Source organism: Podarcis tiliguerta, assembly GCF_965153285.1.
Source record: "Podarcis tiliguerta genome assembly, chromosome: Z".
Lineage (NCBI taxonomy): Eukaryota > Metazoa > Chordata > Lepidosauria > Squamata > Lacertidae > Podarcis > Podarcis tiliguerta.
The window spans coordinates 26,291,491-26,311,495 of record NC_139553.1 but is presented as its reverse complement, the minus strand read 5'-3'; positions in this window follow the sequence as shown (position 1 = coordinate 26,311,495).

Here is a 20,005-nt window from a genome sequence, read left to right as displayed (position 1 = left end):
GGTAATTCCTCCTCTGGTAGCTGCTGTGGATACACAACCAGACTGTCTCCAGGCACTACAGTCATTTGCAAGGCAGGGTTGTTGTTGCCAGCCTTCATGTCATGTTTGCAGATATCTTTGTAATGCAAAGTTGGTCTGCCAATGGTCCTGGAGCTAACTCCCCATAGAACAAATCCTTGTGGATCCTGCCATCTTCTATTCTGTGGTAATGACCAAGCCAAAGTAGATATGGCTGAGACAGGAGTGGAACATGTGTATATTAATGGAAACTGTCCTTTGCCTACAACAGAAATTATTTAGGATATTCTTGGATATTGGTTTAAGTCCATGGCAGGACTGGTCAACCTTTGACCTTGGACTCCAACTCCCATTATCTAGGACTAGGGCTGATGGGAGCTGCAGCACAACATATGGAGAGTAACACGTTCACTGTCTCTGGTCTATGGAAAGGGCCCTCACAGTCTCACTTTCTCTGTGCAATCCTAAATATAATGGACTTTTCTTACTAGAAACAATTAGGATAAAGCATGCATAAAATACCATATTTTTCCATGTATAAGACTAGGGGTTTTTTAACCCAAAAATTAGGTTTAAAATTGGGGCTCGTCTTATACACGGGTAGTGCTGAGGGGCGTTTTCTTAATTTGGAGTCCCCCAAAAATTGTTGTTGTTGTTTAGTCGTTTAGTCGTGTCCGACCCTTCGTGACTCCATGGACCAGAGCATGCCAGGCACTCCTGTCTTCCCCCCAAAATAGGGGGTGTCTTATACATGGGGATGTCTTATACACGAAAAAATACAATAATCTAGTATTACAGTAGCAAAGCCCCCATTTTGAAGGGGGCTTCTTTGCTGGTGGTGAGGGCAACAGTTTTAGCATTTCTGCCAGGCAATGGAGAGTTGTCATTCCAGGAAGATTCTAGAAGAAGTTGAATTTACCTCACCACCAACTACCAGCATTCTTGGTTTTCTGCTGGGTTCATAGCTGAATCTTCTTTGGCTCTTGAAGAACACAGGAAGCTGCCTTATACCAAGTCAGAACAATGGGCTGTGTAGCTCAGCACCAGCAGTAACTCTCCAGGGTTTCAGACAGAGGGCACCCCAATTTACCTGAGGCATTGGACCTCGGGGCTTTTGCATGCAAAGCAGATGCTCTACCAGTGAGTTGCAGCCCTTCACTACACCATCAGACCACTGAACCATCTAGCTCAATACTGTCTGCACTGATTGTCTGCAACTCTCTGGGGATTTTAGATAGGGGGCTTTCTCAGCCCTTCCTGGAGATGCCAGGGATTGAAACTGGGGGTTTCTGCATAAAATGCAATTGTGCTACCACTGAGATACTGCCCATCTCATTCAACCTTCTTCCTCATCCCAAGTAGACCATTCATTCCAAGGTGAAACGAAGATTCCTGGCAGACAAGCACTACTGCACCAACTCTGGGAAGACATGAGACAGAGAAACAATGATTAGTCCAAGATAGAGCCCTGAGACCCTTGTCAAGCAAGAATCCCCCAGCTCAGAAATCTTGACAGGCTATACTGCTAGAATTGGCAAAGCAGTGAATGTATCTGCTGAAGAATAATCTCCTAGCTGTAGTTATTACTATCATTAGCTTTACAGCTATTTGGGGATATTACTGGCCTGTTGGTGTGTTTTATGTCTATTTAATTTTCTGGATTTTAAATTATTAATTATTGAATTGTTAATTTAGTGTTGTAAACAGTATTATCATTTTAATTACGTATCATGATTACTGTATTGTCTTCAGACTATTATTTGGTTGCAAACCACTTGGAGCAGAAATTTGTAGAAAATGCAACATGGGAAAAGAAGCAAGCTTGTGCATAGGGCTGGCCCACCCATGAGGCAAGGTAAGGTGACTGCCTCAGGCAGCAGGATCCATAGGGGCAGCAGATGTCAATGTAGATGTTTATTCCCCTCCTTGTTCATGATGTAGATCTTCACTTACTCCTTCTTCCCTAGTGAGGAGAACGGCACCATTTTGTGGTTGTATTGAGCTGGCCCTATTTGTTTTGTGTTTGTACATTGTGTTTAGGATTGCAGTCTATATGTCATTCAATGAGCTGGATCCATGTGGGTGTACAGAAAAATCTACTTGTAATGTATTGAGCTGAATGGTCAAGGTAAGAAATGTGGCTCAGAAAATATATTTCATTATGAGAAATTCAAATGAATCAACTTCATTGGTCTGGATGGTCTTTAAAGGAGGAGGAGAAGCTGGTGGTCTGTGTATTATTAACTCTTCAGGATCTATAAGTTGTGGCAATGATTGTGTGATTAACTATGGACCCCCATTTTCCCCAGCTGTTCCCCTCCCCCATATTCATGTCTGGTTGAGATCCCTTTTGATACTGGATTAAGAAAACTGAATACAGCTCAACAAGCTCTAATCGATGCCTCCAAAATTGATATTCAGGAAACATCCCCACTTTGCTTCTAAACAAATAATTTCATCATAAGATAATTCTCAGCAAAACTACAATACATTTTCACAATGTGTTATGGGAGCTGGGGCCATTCAGTTCTAAATAATGGTTTCTTCACTCGACAAGTAAATTGAAATTGATTGGTTTCAGTCTCCTGTGCAGAAGCACACAATACCTATGCACAGCGATGCGATTGACTTCAGCACAACAGACCCCAGCCTTCCATTCTCAAGGACCCAGGGCAGAATTTTGCAATCACTCCCCTTCTGTACTGGAATCTTTGTGAACCTTGACTCTCTTTAAATGTCAGCTTGTGACAACAATACCTTTACAGAAGGGGAATTGGCCTCTTGTGTCGGAAAGTAGAATCCTGCATGTGGATATAGGGCAAAACAAGAAGAGTTTTTTAAACAATAAAAATGATGAATTAAATGAAAAGGTTATGCACCTCCTTTATACATTATGGGCAAAATAGATTAAAAAGTCTTGGCTATACAGAGAGAATGTGGCAATCAGTTCAACCTTCTGTGTGTTAGTGCAAGATGAAGCAGTCTTACACACATTTACCTGAAAGTAAGATGTATTGAATTTAATGAAACTGTTTTCAGACATGATAGCATTGTGCTGTGTATGTATGTAGCACACCTCACAGACACCCCAGTTATCAAGAAAGACACACCACCCCCAAGGTCTCATTCCTGTTTAGTCACCACCAGTTCTGACCCTCGAGGTTACATGTGGAATTGCTGCTACTGCTGCTGCTGCTGCTGTTTTGGCCTGAATATGGGTCACTTTACACTTGCCTATATGGAATTGCATTTACCATTTCACTGCCCATTCAGCCAGTTTTGAGAGGTCCTTTTGGAGCTCTTCATAGTTTTTTTGTTTGTTTGCTTGCTTGCTTGTTTTAACAACCCTGAACAATTTAGTATTATCAGCAAACTTGGCCATTTCTCTTCTCACTCTTAACTCTAGACAGTGGTGTAGGAAGTGGGGTGTGGTGGGTGCAGGCTGCCCCAGGTGTCATCACTGAGGGGGGTGACAAAATGGCAAAAATATGGTGTGTGTGTTTTTATAAAATGGGGCTCACGAAACTTTTTAGTTCAGTCAACAAACGTAATGAAACGCGGCTGGCACTGGGCACCACAACACAGGGACCAGCAGTTACTGTGGGGCCTGCAGCATGCCTAATCCACACTTCTCTTGGGAGTGACATGGTGGCTTAGGTGCCTGCAGGCTCCACGCTGCCTGAAACGGCAGCATGGGGCTTGCGTCTGCCCACCGCCTCTCCTTCAGCTGCCCTACAGCTGAGGGGGAAGCAGCGGAGAGGCTTTGCACAGTGCGCCCTGCCCTGGCTTGCCCCGTGTCCATGGACTCCACCCCCAGGTGCAGGGCGCGTGCACCACCCCGGGCACCCGAGCGGCTAGCTACGCCATTGACTCTAGATAACCTATTTACAAGTTACAAAGCACAGGTTGCAATTCTGAGCCATTGGGAACTCCACTTTCTACATCCCTTCATCAGAACTCTCCATTTATTCCTGCTCTCTGCTTCCTTTTATGCAACCAGTTTCTGATTCACAAGAGGACTTCACCTGTTATCCCATGACTGCTAAACTTACTGAGGAATCTCTGGTGAAGTCCCATATTTTTCGCTCTGTGAGACGCACCAGACCACAAGACGCACCTAGTTTTTGGAGGAGGAAAACAAGAAAAAAAATATTCTGAATCTCAGAAGCCAGAACAGCAAGAGGGATTGCTGCTTGCCCTGCGCAGCAATCCCCCTTGCTGGTCTGGCTTCTGGGATAGCTGTGCAGCTTGCATTCGCTCCATAAGACGCAAACACATTTCCCCTTACTTTTTAGGAGGGAAAAAGTGAGTCTTATAGAGCAAAAAATACGGTACTTTGTTGAAAGCTTTTTGAAATTCCAAGTACACTATGGCAACTGGATAACCTCTTATATGTTTGTTGATATTCTTAAAGAAGTGATATTCTTAAAGAAGTGTAAAAGGTTTGTGAGACAGGGCTTAACCTTGCAGAAGCCATGCTGGCTCTGTTTCAGCAAAGTTTGTTCTTTTTATATGCTTAGTTATTTCATCATTAATGATATTTTCCACCAGATTTCTCAGGACAGATGTTAAGCTAGTTTGCCTGTAATTTCCAGGAATTTCCACTTGGAAGACAAAAATAATGGCAGATCCATGTGCATGAACTAACTTTTGCAGGAAGGGAGTCTGAGGAACTGAGGCAAATACTGGTGTTGAGAGATGAAATTCTAGGCCTAAGAGACAATAAATAAATAAATGGACAATTCACCATGTCTGGAAGGCATCCACTCAACTGTTCTCAAAGAATTCAAATGTGAAATTGCTGATTTTCTAACAGTTTCTTGGGTTGCTGAGTTTGTTTTTTCTAAGCGCTTGTGAAAATTCACCAGCATTTTACAACTAATTTCTCCTAATATACATATTTTTGTATGCCATTTTTCTTATATACACATTGTACAAGCACATTATTTCATCTCATTTTTAGTAATACATGCATTGTTACACATATTTTCCCCCAACATACACATTTCTGTACAAACTGTTTGGAGAACTGCATTGAAAAATATGCATAAATGTGAATTTTGAAGTATAAGCTGGATTTGGTTTGCATATATTAAAAGAAAGTGTAAATCAGGTTGAGTTTGCATGAAAATACAGTGGTGCCTCGCAAGACGAAAAGAATCCGTTCCGTGAGTCTCTTCGTCTAGCGGTTTTTTCGTCTTGCGAAGCAAGCCCATTAGCGGATTAGCGCTATTAGCGGTTTAGCGGCTATTAGCAGCTATTAAAGGCTTAAGGGATTAGCGGATTAGCTGCTAAAAGGCTATTTGCAGCTTAGTGCCTTAGAAAAAGGGGGTGGGGAGCGGAAAAAAAACCCCAGGAATCGCAAGACATTTTCTTCTTGCGAAGCAAGCCCATAGCAAATTCGTCCTGCGAAGCACCTCCAAAATGGAAAACCCTTTCGTCTAGCGGGTTTTCCGTCTTGCGAGGCATTCGTCTTGCGGGGCACCACTGTACTAAATGAACCGTGTCCTAGGTTGTGAGTTAAAGAAGGCTTACATTAATTTGGGGGTTCTGTATTTGGTTCTGGTGGTTTACAGTCACAGACAATGAAATGAGCAGCTTAAAGATGGTCTTTTTGTCTACCCATGAAGGGCAAGTTCTCTTTATTAAATTCTAAGTCATCTTACTCTTCTTCAGAGAACTTTGAAAAGGATCTTATATTAATGTTTTAGAAACGTGCAAATTAATTTCAGTATAATTGTTGAATTAATAAGTTAAGAGGTACATGTTTAATCAGCCAAAGATTCTTTCATTGGCTGACAATCTTCATGCATTATATTAGTTTAACAATTAAGCCAAGCTTAAAATAGCAATAGGAATTCAGTTAGTAATTGACTGCTTCTTTATTCATTCAGCCTCGACCTCCCCATTACATGGAATTCTATCTTTCTTCTACTTCTTTCATTCAGAATCAGCCAAAGAAGGATGTGAGTCCTACTAGAGGAAGAGTAGGCAGCAACTACTTGATGCTTTCTCCTCCAGTCATTTTTTCAGTTCAAAATCACACTCCCTACTGTGGGGAAAGACTGCGGTTTCAAGGCTGACAAAAATCTCAAAAAGTTATAAAATAGCTAGTTATAAAATAGCTGTATTTGCTCCTTGGAAAGCCTTTTATGGCCAGGAGGGGGGTGGGGTAGTGGAAGTAAAGGTGTGCATTGTATGTTTCCTGTATGGCGTGGTGGTTTGAGTGCTTCACTAGAACCTTGAGAGACCAGGATTCAAATCCCCACTCAGCCAGAAGCTCACTGGATGACCTTGGACCAGTCACTATCTTTCAGCTCAACCTACCTCACAGGCTTGTTCTGAGGATAAAACTGGAGAACCATGTATGCCCCTTTGAGCTCTTTGGAAGACAGGTGGGATGTGAATGTAACAAATAAATAAACCCACTTGTATGCACCTTGTTTGCGTTTTAAAGCCTTTCCCAACAGCCTTGCTTTATGGCAGCCCTGCTTCATGTCAGAACTAATTCTGCACACAGGGATTTCATTTCTGACTCATTTCTTTCTCCTTCACAGGGCTATTGATATCACAGGCTAGCATTTAAAGAAAGTCTGGGTTCGCAATGGTTCCACTACAGAAGGAGAAGGGTTGAAGAATTCTACTGAGTCCAAGAAGGTACCAGCAGCTGGATTCAGTCAACATACCATGTTGTTTTCAAGCATCCTCAGTGATAATCTCAGAGTCCAGGTGTTATGTACTGAAGTTCTCACCCTGGGCCAGCAGGGAGATACTGTAGATAGTTCAGGTCCACATATGAAAATAAGGGATCGAAAGTGACGTTCAGTGATTGGATAGTTACAGAAAGTTTTTACAGTTACGTTGTACTGAAGCTCTATATAAGCAGGCTGGCTGAACCCTTCAGTTCAGTTCTGTTCTGGCCTGTGAATAAACAAGAGCTGTTTGGAGAATCGCTGTGTCATCTGATATGTTCACCCACAACTTAACACTAGGTATGATGGTTTATGTCTACCGCCACCTAACATTCCTTGGCCAGCAGATTTTTAAATGGTTCAGAAGCCTTACAAGAAAACACAGGCACATACATTAATTATCAGCATCCAAAACTCTCTCATTCCAATCATTTAGCAATCCATGATAGCTCAGTTGGTGGGGCATGAGACCCACAATCTCAGGGTCTTGGGTTTGAGCCCCACGTCAGGCAAAAGAATTCTGCATTGCAGGGGGTTGTACTAGATTATCCTCATGGTCCCTTCCAACTCTAATTCTATGATTCACACTCAGGGCCAGCAGTAGACATTGTGCCAATGTGCCATCCAAAGCAACTGCTGTCCCACTTACTTTCTCTGCCCCTTGTCAACTGCACAGCTGCCACTAGTATGGTAACAGCACTGACCATGCATTGACTCCAGTTCACAGTCCCTTTATGCTGAGAAAGGGCTAGGGCTCCTTCAGAGCAAGGCATTCTGGGCAAGGTGGCCCAGAAGATTGCCTGCTGCACCATGGCTTGGTTGCCATGGCCATCCCTACTTGCACTGGAGCAATGCCTCTCAATCTCTCCTACAATTAGGAACATAAGAAACTGCCTCCTACTGAGTAAGACCACTGATCCATTTAATTCAGTATGGCTTGCTTGGGCCTGCAGTGGCTCTCCAGTGATTCAGACAGGATCTTTCTCAACCCTATCTGGAGGTGCTGGGGATTGGAATTGGGAGGGGGGTCTGTTCAGGGAGCTACAGCCCTTCTCCTGTTAATCACTCTCTCTTAACAAGGAGAGGAGGTGTGATTATCTGCTGCTGTGGCCTATAAACATTCACACAAACATCCATCTTAGAATACAGAATTTGGTAGAGTTAGTGGACAATTCTTTTAAATACTCTAATTCCATTAGCAATGAATGAGCTAGGCTGAAAAAACCCCCAGCATTTGGTTATTGATAAAATCAATTCAAATTAAACTACACATTAGTATTGCAATATTAATATGCACATATCTGTATGCAATTGTCCCTGATATACTTATTCTTGCTACACATTTTCACTGATATACGGTAATTCATTTTTAAATGTTATTTCCACTAATACATGCATTTGTACACTTTACCATAAATATACAGTGGTGTCTCGCAAGACGAAAAGAATCCGTTCCGTGAGTCTCTTCGTCTAGCGGTTTTTTTGTCTTGCGAAGCAAGCCCATTAGCGGATTAGCGCTATTAGCGGTTTAGCGGCTATTAGCGGCTATTAAAGGCTTAAGGGATTAGCGGATTAGCTGCTAAAAGGCTATTAGCAGCTTAGTGCCTTAGAAAAAGGGGGTGGGGAGCGAAAAAAAATCACAGGAACTCGCAAGACATTTTCGTCTTGCGAAGCAAGCCCATAGGAAATTCGTCCTGTGAAGCACCTCCAAAACGGAAAACCCTTTCGTCTAGCGGGTTTTCCATCTTGCGAGGCATTTCTTCTTGCGGGGCACCACTGTATATTCATTTTAATACACCTTACTTAGCTACATTTCAAAATTCAGAGAACTGCACATTTCAAAGATGGCAGAAAGCAATCTGATCTGAATTTATCCCCCATCTCTAGTGATTGCATAGCATTGCTCTGATTGGGGCATCTGGGTTAAAAACACGACAGCCTACACTGCTGGAAGTCAACATCCAGAGACCCAAGGTTGAAGAATCATATTCCAGGGTATTTCTGGGTAAGAGGATCATGGCCACTATCAGGTAGCAGCCAAGGGAAAGTAGTCTGCAGCCAGCCAGTTTTGCTCTAACTTTGAATATCACTTTTACCCTCAAAATTAATTTGACCCCATTTCCCCACCTCAATTTTGACGTGGAAGTTCTCATTAGAGAACTTTTGTCCCTTCTTAACTGTCCCTGAGACATGTTGAGCATATGCCACTCAGAAATAATTCCAGGTATCCGTCTCTTCATAAACAGCCTTGTTAATACCATCACTTCTAGTAGATTAATTTTTTTAATATCTTCTCATTCCAAATTTAGTGCTGCATGTAGGAGTTCTTACCTTTTTCCAGGTTACTCAAGCAGAAGTATTCATTTAATTCTCCCAAACGGAGTTATAAGGGTTTAAAATTACCTTCACTCTCCTGCCTAACCTTTCTGTCTCTTTGCTCATTTATTTCTCAACCAGTGGCAATGGACTGATATAAAAGATTACACAATCTGTGTTAATCAAGCCATTTGTGCAGAGGCAGAAAATACTGTTTGATTAAAGGGGGGGGGAGGAGAAATGTTTAAGGCTGAAAGAGAGAACTGTGCAAGCACGTCACTGCATTAACACAAACCACTGAATGTCACCTATATTAATTTTTGTTTTGTGGAACATGCATATTCTTAGGATCAATGCCCTTTAGAAATACGTTCAATCTAAAACCTAAAAGCTGTGCTTCTGCGCCAAAACTTCTGCAAATATTTATATTACTGAAAAGTTGCCTTTTCCTGGTTCCAGAACATATTGCTCAGAGGGTGCTATGTGAGCGTTCACCACTGAAAAGGCCCTCTCTTTAATCACCATCTCCCCAACCTCTGACATTCTGAGGGGAGCCTCTGTAGATGATCTGAAGACGCAGGTGGGCTGATAAGGTGCAGGGGCCCCAATCTGTGTAAAGCATTATTGGGTTTGGGGGTGATTTGTTTTGTTGTTTTTTAAACAACCTTGAATAATATCTTGTGTTAAGAATACATGAAGAGCCTGCTGGTTCAGACCACTTGACTGACGTAAGTAGTTATGCTGCTAGTAGGTTGTTAGGTTTTGTAAGGAAGTTACAAAAGTTGTAAGGAAATGAAATACTGTTTTTTAGTCTTGCTCTTCACTCTGGGAACATGGTTTCAATGACGAGTGGAGAATAAATCATTTAAACAGGATAATTAAATAGTAAATTATACTATGGTAAAAATTGTATTAATTGCTCTCCATTTTTACCCCTGGCCCTGCCTACCAATTGTTGCCCATACGGAGATGTCTGAAAAAATGTTTCCCCACTTGGAACTTGGAAAATGGGAACTTATTTAAAGACAACTATGAGAAATGCTGGACGGAGATAAAAAAGGATCTAGATACGTGGTCTAGCTTGAAACTCTCACTACTGGGGCGCATTGCTGTAATTAAGATGAATGTATTGCCAAGAATGCTGTTTCTGTTTCAGACACTGCAGATTATTGATAAAACTGACTGTTTCAAGAAGTGGCAAAAAGATCTATCTAAATTTGTCTGGCAGGGCAAAAAGCCAAGGATAAAATTTAAAATATTAACAGACGTTAAAGAAAGAGGGGGCTTTGCCCTGCCAGACCTAAAACTCTATTATGAAGCAGCAGCTTTCTGCTGGTTGAAGGAATGGCTACTTCTTGAAAACACAGATATATTGGATTTAGAAGGGTTCAATAATGCATTTGGCTGGCATGCATATCTATGGTATGACAAAGTTAAAGTGCATAGAATGTTCAAAATTCACATTGTCAGAAAAGCACTGTTCAATGTCTGGATTAGATATAAAGATCTTTTGGAAAACAAAACTCCAAGGTGGTTGTCTTCAATGGAAGCTAAGGCAGTAAAGAGACTCAATATGGAGGCAAATTGGCCGAAGTATTGGGAGATTTTAGAACAGGATGGTGACAAACTGAAACTGCAGAGTTTTGATAAACTAAAAAGTAAAGTCCGAGATTGGCTTCATTATTATCAAATAATGGAGGTATTTAAAATGGACAGAAAAATTGGCTTCCAGGTGGAAAAATCAAAATTGGAAACAGAACTATTAGAACCTAAAACAAAAATATTGTCTAGAATGTATAATTTGCTGCTGAAATGGAACACACAGGATGAGGAAGTGAAATCGGCTATGATTAAATGGGCTCAAGACGTTGGCCATAACATAATGTTTGCTGACTGGGAAAGGTTGTGGACCACTGGAATAAAGTTTACGGCATGTAATGCCTTAAGAGAGAACATAATGAAAATGATATATAGGTGGTACATGACACCAGTCAAGCTTGCAAAAATGTATCATATGCCTGATAACAAATGCTGGAAATGTAAAGAAGCAGAAGGTACCTTTTTTCACCTTTGGTGGACGTGCCCAAGGATTAAGGTTTTCTGGGAAATGATTTACAATGAATTGAAAAAAATATTTAAATACACATTTAGAAAGACCCCAGAAGCCTTTCTCCTGGGTATGGTAAACCAACAGGTTCAAGTGAAGGATAGAACTTTTTTTATGTACGCTACAACAGCAGCAAGAATACTCATCGCGCAATATTGGAAGACGCAAGATCTACCCACGCTGGAAGAATGGCAAATGAAGCTCATCGACTATATGGAACTTGCAGAAATGACCGGCAGAATCAGAGACCAGGGAGAAGAGATGGTGAAGGAAGACTGGAGGAAATTTAAAGACTATTTACAGAAGCATTATAAAATTACGAACGTTTGAGGTTATCAGATTGAATGTAAAAGAATGTTATTATAAAAATGACAATGTTAAAGAAAGTATATTTAATAAGACATAGGGAAATGTAAGGATAAATAAGACAATAATATTAATCTGAACCAAAGATACGCCAGAGGGAAAGAGTTTACTACCAGAATATAAGACCTAGAATACAGAGTGGGAAGGCATGGGGAAGTCGCAGACCTAAGTTAATGCTGAAGAATATAATGATACAATATTTGTTTTTAACTCTTTTATTCTTACCGTTTTCATTTTTCTTTATGTTTTTGTATAATGTATGTATTGTTTTTCTTTTGCTTTTTTCCTTTTGATGTGTTTGTCGATTTGTTCTTTTTTTTTGTTTATTGAATGTGGAAAATAAAATATTATATAAAAAAAAAAAAATGAAAAAATGTTTCCCCACTACTGCTTTGGTTAATGATTGCTGGAGGCTGTAGCCTACTCTATGCATTAAGGATCTGTATTTGAAGTATTTGGGGTTTTAATCATATTTATCTTATTTACTCTTGTTATTAAGTGGAACTTTAATTGCAAATGTTTAATTTGGATGGGTTGCATGCCCCCCCCCCAATATTATGATGAAGGGCAGGCTACTTCGAAATATTTTAAATAAATGTCGGTAAGTATAAGCAGAAGCAGGATATTTTTCCAACTGAGATTATTCACTAAGTGAATCTATGGGTGAGGCATTGATGATTGAGCAGAACAAGAGTGACTTTAAACTTCACTGCACACACATATGGCATCAGTACAAAAACAAAGCAAAGATCTGAATAATATCCAGGTGCAACATTTGTGACATCTTATAACTGAGATGTCTATTCAGTACTTTAAATAAGTTTTATCTTTTTAAAGGAAATCACATGCTAAATAGAGGGAAATCTTAGCAATCAGTAGGAAACTTCATCCAGGAAACAGCTGTTACATATTTTGTGTGTTTGTGTGTATGTAATACATTCATTTCCAGCTTTGCCCCTTTGATAGTCTGATATTGAAGAAGCATATAATTGTATTGGGCCCCTCAATGCCTCTTCTGGAAAAAGCTTGTCAAGCACAACATCATCTGCCATCACCCTCTCTGATGGTATGACTAGCCCTGATCTGGGGCAAAATCCAAGCAAACCAGAAGTATCCCTGGTTCCTGAGACATGAGGAAGATCTCCTTCAGAAGTCCCACTAAGATTAATGGAAGCCTTGCAAGACCACCATATTGTTCACTTAGCAATTTGACTAAAAGTTCAGCACAAACTCAGGGTGACTGTTTAGAGCCTGCCAATGCCCCCTGAGCAAGCACTCTTGTTATTCTGGAAGTAATTGTGAATGTTAAAAGGTATGATGTGAGCTTTGCTACAAAAAGAAATACATAACACTAAAAATACCCCAGTGATCCATGCACGTTGCCATCGTGTCTGACAAATTCAATTAAGTCAGTCATACATCATTTCCCCCAGTGTTATTGATAGAGACACAGCAGTATTGAATTTTAATTATTCAGCACGTATCGATCCCACAATAATTTGGCGAGAATGATTTTCGAGTTGTCAGTCCCCTCAAGAGGCAACAGCTATTATCTAAATATATATCACACAGTGTCATTTGAGCAAAAAGGAAAAAAGTCTTGCAAATTTTTACAGACAAGAGACTCACACATAGCTCACAGTGACATGGAGTGGCTGTAAAGAAGAAGTGGCAATGGCCTTTTCATTTGTATTGAGAGGGGGAAATGCCATGTCAGAATTACACTTCGGAGAAGTTCACATTTTATACAATTCACTCGACAATTGCCGAGCAAAGGCCTTCTTCCACAGATCCATGCGGGCATACAGCTATGTGCAGTGATATCTCCATTCCGTAACCTGTTATCATCTCTCTCTGAGGTTGAACAAAGAAGATTATTGAGCCATGAGTAGCCCCACAATACACACAGCATTAATCACATGTAATTTCCCCATGGGGCTAAATGCAGCTGGGAAGACAAGGAATTTAGAAGCAGAATACTGACGAGGGGGAAAGAGTACATACTCCTTTTAAAAAAAAATGCTGTTCTAACTTTTAAAAATATGTTGCTCAAGTTTTAAAAAATGGAACATGGGGAAAACAACATGGGATTAACAGCATGGCCAGTTTGATCCATGCACATGCACTCACATACAGATAAGTGGTGTTCTCAGATATGTCCATGGCTAGTGGTCAGCCATCTGACAGAGCAAAGGTGGCTAGACTGCAGTCCTCAATACTGATGGACTCCAATTCCCATCAGCCCCAGCCAACACGGCCAACAGTCAGGGAAGATGGAAACTGTAATCCAGCCCCCTGTGTGGCAGATGCACGTGTGGTGGCCTTGCTCCTGAAAGAATAATTGGTCATACAGCCACATGTTGTGAATGCAAGGTGCCCTAAGGCAGTGTTCTTTGACCTTCGGAGCCCAGATGTTGTTGAACTTCAACTCTCATCACTCCTAACCATCGACTAGGCTGGCTGAAGAACATATTACCAGTTATGGATGTGGGTAAAATTCCTTCCCAGGCCCATCAACTAGCAGCTAACAGAAGTCTGAAAAAGCGGCTGAAATCTGAGGGAGGGAAGATAAGGGTTGACTAGTGATAAGAAGAAGATGCACTGCACTCAGAGCTGTACCTAGGTGATCTTGTGTCCCTGGCAGAACCGTCCAGATTGCGCCCCCTAGCCACAAACAAATTAGTTCTTCTCTCCGCCTCTCCTCCAACTCCCTCCCACACCCATCTAATCCCTCACACACTTCACCTTGTAATAAATTCTGATTGAAGGAAGACACCAAGATGAGGAAGGTTGACCTAGATGACGGTATATAGGCGTCTCCCTACTTGTGCGCAGGTTACATTCCAGGACCTTGCATGCATGTGAAATCACTCGCTGTAGGCTTGGAAGTCACAGGGTGTTGCTGAATGTCACCCCTTTCAGCCCGACCCATGACTTGGAAGGGAGGGGTGCTACTGAGTCTCATATCTGGGTGGGTACAGGCAATATCCAGCAGTTGCTGCTGGGGAGGGGAGTAATACGCTTTACTCCCCTGTGTGGAGGGGTTGTATCCAACTAAGTTCTACTCAGAGTAGACCCACTGAAATTGATGAGCCAAGTTAGTCATTACCATTCATTTCAGTAGGTCTACTCTGAGTAGGACCAGCATTGGATACAACCCAAGAATTCCCCTCACCCCGCATTAGCTGCAATGAAGGAAAACAGGAGACATAGTTGCACAGCGTATTTAAGTGTAACACGTAGTCTGACCCTTTGAAGTGAAAGAGGACTCAGCAACATCCATCAATTATATTGCTATAACTGCATTATAAACATGTGGCACCAGACGGCGATGTAGAGCAGTGATTTGCCGCCAATGGGATTTTCCATTGACAGCTTTTATTAGGTGTTTTTCTATAGCGTTTTTTAAATCAGTATACAGTAGTTCTAACCAGCCTGTCTGTGTTAGATCTCCTGAGCTTAACAATTCTTGCACAATTCCCCTTCCCCAAGTCCTCCTTGCATTTTTGGTGTGTGTTTTCCCCCCAGCAGACAGACCCTCTGCTTAGCTTTCAAACGCTCTTCTGCCTAGCTACATTTTTCAACTTCTCAGCTGGATGCCAACTCTTGCACCGCACAACCCCTGAACTCAGGGTGATTCCAGAAGTGATCGTGCTGGGATGAACTCAGCTGGAATGAACACACACACACACACACTTTCTTCATAAAGACAAATGGCACAGCAATACTCTCTTGGAAATGGCTTTATATAGCAAGGACAGAAATAAGCAGCTGACCACAGCTTCCTCCAACAGTGTTGTCTAGAGGGCTAGATTGCAGCAAATGTTACCTTGAGAGGTTTCTTTCCTTTTTTCTGCAAAAACCTTATAATATAGAAACAGATATAAAATAAATGGTGGGTGAACAGAGCCTCCAAATGGGGTGGTTAAATATTTAGAAAATGACAGTCAACTCCCACTCACTTCAAATGGAGTCACATTTTAAAAAAATGTAAAAGGTTACTGCTGGTTTGAGGCAATTTAGGAACTAGATATATTTTTCATATTGAAAGAGAGACATTCAAAAAAATCTGGACCATCTGAAAAAATTGAGAGGGAACTGACATCAAGAATTCAGTACAGAAGACTGGAATGACAAACTTGCACAAAACAAGAGTTAAGTATTGTAATTACTAACAGGTTAGTACTTATTTAAGTGGATGTGAGCATATATGTCAGATTCATTGCCACCTTGAAGATTCTCTGTATTCTTCATTATAATGCGAATTTGTATTTCCCCTTTCCCATAATCTGAGTAATGTTGCTGCATATGCCTCTGATTTGTATATGAGATGAAATATTGCAGTTCAACAACCTCTGGATGCCACCACACTGGCAACCTGTGGTGTAGATCAGAGTAGAACTGGAGAGACTTTGAAACTCAGTCATTTTCTCTCTGCTTAACCAACCTTACAAGGTTGATGTGAGAATTAAAATGGTGGGGAGTAGGAAAGCATATATGTCACATTGTGAGCTGTAAGCAGGAGGGTGGCTTATGAATATAGTGAAGAAACAGAGCCCATGGCCACAATCCCAAGTATTCGTCAGCATGGAAACACTCAACAGAATATTGAGGATGGGGGTGGGGAGTGGCTCAAGCAGAACTTTTCTACAATGCGTACCTTGTGATTCCTAAGCATTCGTCCATACTGGTAAATAATGGGTGCTTGCTGAGATTATCCATTGGCAAAGGAAATATACTCTGTATAGGCTGACGAGTGCTCTTATTAAATGACATGATGAGTCTTGCTACTGGAAATTGATCACCTTGGGTTCCAATTAATACCTGACTGTTCCAATAATTATTTCAGAGCAATTTTTTTATATAAAAGAGAGAGAGAGAGAAAGAAAAGAAGGAAAGAAGTGGTTTAAAACCTGCCAAGTTGTTCAGAGCCCCAATCGTCACATTTCCTTCAATAAATGTGAGCAGCTTTCCAACAGAAGCTCACAGGTGCACCTGAGATCAACATCTAGCTGAAGGCAAAAGGAAAAAAAATAGGGCAATTAAGCAAGGGCTGTGAGATGTTTGCAAGGCAAAATGCTCTCTGAAAGGCTCCATCAATCAAAACCCCTTATTATCTCTGAATGTGACATCAAATCCATGTAAAGTATAATACATTTTCTTGTCAGTCAGACACCTGACATTATGTGTCATGTATCTAATTATTCAGCTGTATGGGGAGGGGGAAATTCAGTACTTGAACTACTAGCAGAGCGAAGAGATGGGCAAACATCCTAGAGCACAAGAAAAGCCCTGCTGAGCAAAGGCCCATCTGCAGTGGCGTAGCGTGGGTTGTCAGCACCCGGGGCAAGGCAAGTAATTTGCACCCCTAACCCGTGGATTTGCACCCCTAACCCGTGGATTTGCGCCCCCCTAACCTTAACCCCCAGGTGTTGCGGCCAGTGCGGCCGGCCCCCCCTGCACCCCCCACGCTACGCCACTGCCCATCTGGCCCAGCATTCTGCTCTCATGGTGGTCAACTGGTTGCCACTGGGGGAACAGCACCTTCCCCTGCCCAAGTGCCATGAGACTGATTGAAATTGTTACCTCACCCTATGGATGTATCCCCCCTCCCAAAAAAAGAGCTTTGTTGAATTTTATGAAAATGCATGTTACACAAATGTAACAAACAAAAACTGAATGCAATATTAGGCACAATGAAATCAGTAAGTAGTAGGAAAAACCATTTCGGCCATGAATTGTAAATGGGGAAAAAGAATAAAGACTCCAAAGAACTTAAACCTCTTTCACTACTCAGCTTCATTGGATAACCCAGGTTGCAATGTTATGAGAGGAAGAAAAGCCTCTTTCTGTCTACTTTCTCCACACCATGCATTTTATACATGAAATGAAAAAGCCCCAAACGTTGTAATCTGGAGAAGAATTTACAGTTCTTACAGACCATTATGCCTTGAAGTGGCTTCAAACAATGTACGGTAAAAATACAAAATTGCAACTAGGATTGTGCATCTTGCAGGAATTCAGCTTTAAAGTGGAACATTTCCTTGAGAAACAAAATCAAATTGCAGATGTGTTTGTCAAGACAAGATTTCTTCACTCTCTGATTTGTTTTGACACCCCACACTGTATCCCATATGGAATGATAGTGTTTTGCTTATTAAGAAGGTGGAGAAATTTCCAGCTGTGCACTCATCAGTGGCACCCAGTCTGTTATCCAGTAGAAGGATAACTTCCAGTTGTTCATAGATGACAGTTTTCTAATGGTATATTGGTCAGCAATGCCTGCAACAACTATTGAGTGCTGTACTGTACTGAGGGTTTCGTATGAAACTCCCTAATTGAGAGGTTTGGGGGATTGCTGAGGATGGAGAAATGAAGAGGGTGAACTTTTAACTAACTGAAATATTCATCTAGAGGAACTTGAGCTTAACAAGTTCATTTCATAAATGGACAAAATTATACTAAAGCCAATTCCTTTTTTTGCCGAATGATAAGACATCTTCAGTAGCTTTGTTCTCAGTCCCTGATCAGCTGAGCTCTACACATAATGCTCACAATCTGCATATGTCAGTAGGCTGCCTGAGAGTTCAGACAGTCTGCTTCAAGTCAACTGAAACCTGGAGGATTGTGCTACAAGGATGACCATCTACTGACATCTGTCACCATGACCTAGTCCTGCTGGCTGCAATGACCTCATCTTTCTCCCCCCAAAAAACCTCTTGCTGCATTAATAAAGAGAGCACCAGCAATAATAGCACAGAATGATTATTTAATGAAGTGTGGGGAACCCCACCAATGGAAGTTTCTCTTTTAAATCCAAGTTACAATTATTATTTTTTTGGGACGCAGGTGGCGCTGTGGGTAAAACCTCAGTGCCTAGGACTTGCTGATCGCAAGGTCGGCGGTTCGAATCCCCGCGGCGGGGTGAACTCCCATCTTTCGGTCCCAGCTCCTGCCCACCTAGCAGTTCGAAAGCACCCCTAAGTGCAAGTAGATAAATAGGTACCGCTTTATAGTGGGAAGGTAAACGCAGTTTCTGTGTGCTGCGCTTGTGCCGGCTCGCCAGAGCAGCTTCGTCACGCTGGCTACGTGACCCGGAAGTGTCTGCGGACAGCGCTGGCTCCCAGCCTCTTAAGAGAGATGGGCGCACAACCCTACAGTCTGTCAAGACTGGCCCCTACGGGCAGGGGTACCTTTTTTACAATTATTTTTATATTTCCAATCCAAGAACTAAAATAAATACCTGAAGTTAAACAGAACCTCCTGTTGTGTAGGCATACCAGATGAACTGACCTGGACCCTGCAGTCACCATCTGAGGCTGTTCTATGTGTGCCCCCTGTGTGAGAGATACAGAGGGCGGCAACAGAAGAACAGGCCTTTTCTGCAGTGGTTCCGTTTGTGGAATGCTCTCCCCAGGGAGACTTGCCTGGCACCTTTCAAGTCTTTAGGTGCCAGGCAAAAGCATTCTTGTTCTCCTAGGCCTTTTGCTAATAAAACAATCTTTGGACTTTTAAAATGTGGCAGGTATTGTTTTTGCTTTTTACTTTGTTGTGCATTATTGTGCTTTTATATTGTTAACTGCCTCATGACCCTTAGATGAACAGCAGCAGAGAACTTTAATGAGGAAGAGGAAGAAGAAAACCCAGAACATGGCTGAGATTAACAATTGCCAAGAATCCTAAGCATGCTAACTTTGGAGTAAGCCCTCCTGACTTGCCTTAGCCCCTGCCTGGACAGCCAGACAGAAGCACCTCCTCCCAGATCCCTCCCAGATGCCCCTTTCTTTGGAGGGGCAGACAGAAGCTTACAACCTCCCCTCCAACCAAGACTAAGGCCAATCCAATGCCAAATCACCAAAATGGTGACAATTGCTATGAGGTAGGAAAAACCCTCAGATGGGGCCAATTTAGCCTGAAGGAAAATTTCTGCCCGGCCCCAAATATGGCAACCAACAATGTCCATGGCAAGGTCAAGTAAAACAAGACAGAAAGAGAAGCTGGGAGGCGAATCCAACAAGGAACTGCACAAAGTGGAAGAGGCGGGCTTGTTTATATGCTCCAGGAGTGGATCCAAGGGAAGCCTATTGGCTCAGTTGGGGCTGCCACTGGCCAGCCCCTGCCTCCCAGGTCACCTGCCATGGGACAATTCGGCCAGCAGACCTACAATCTGCTTCCCGACCAATGGGGAGGGCCAGTTTGGTTCCCCATCAGCCGGGAAGCTTTCCCCATGCAGTTGCCATGTTGGATAGCATGGAGGACTTGGTAGCTGGCCCACAACACCACAGCACCAGAGATAAGGTAAGCCAACATTTAGATACATTGAGCTAAAAGAAGTTCTGGTTCTTTAAGCAGAGAATACAATAGCCCCATGAAAAGCTTGTCCTTATGTCATGAAGATAAGATGAATGGAGAAAGAGAGTTGATACCCTCAGATATCCAGTCTCTAGGCCAAATCTCAAGAATGTCTGGAATACTACACAAATGTAATTCCAAAAAAAGAACTATC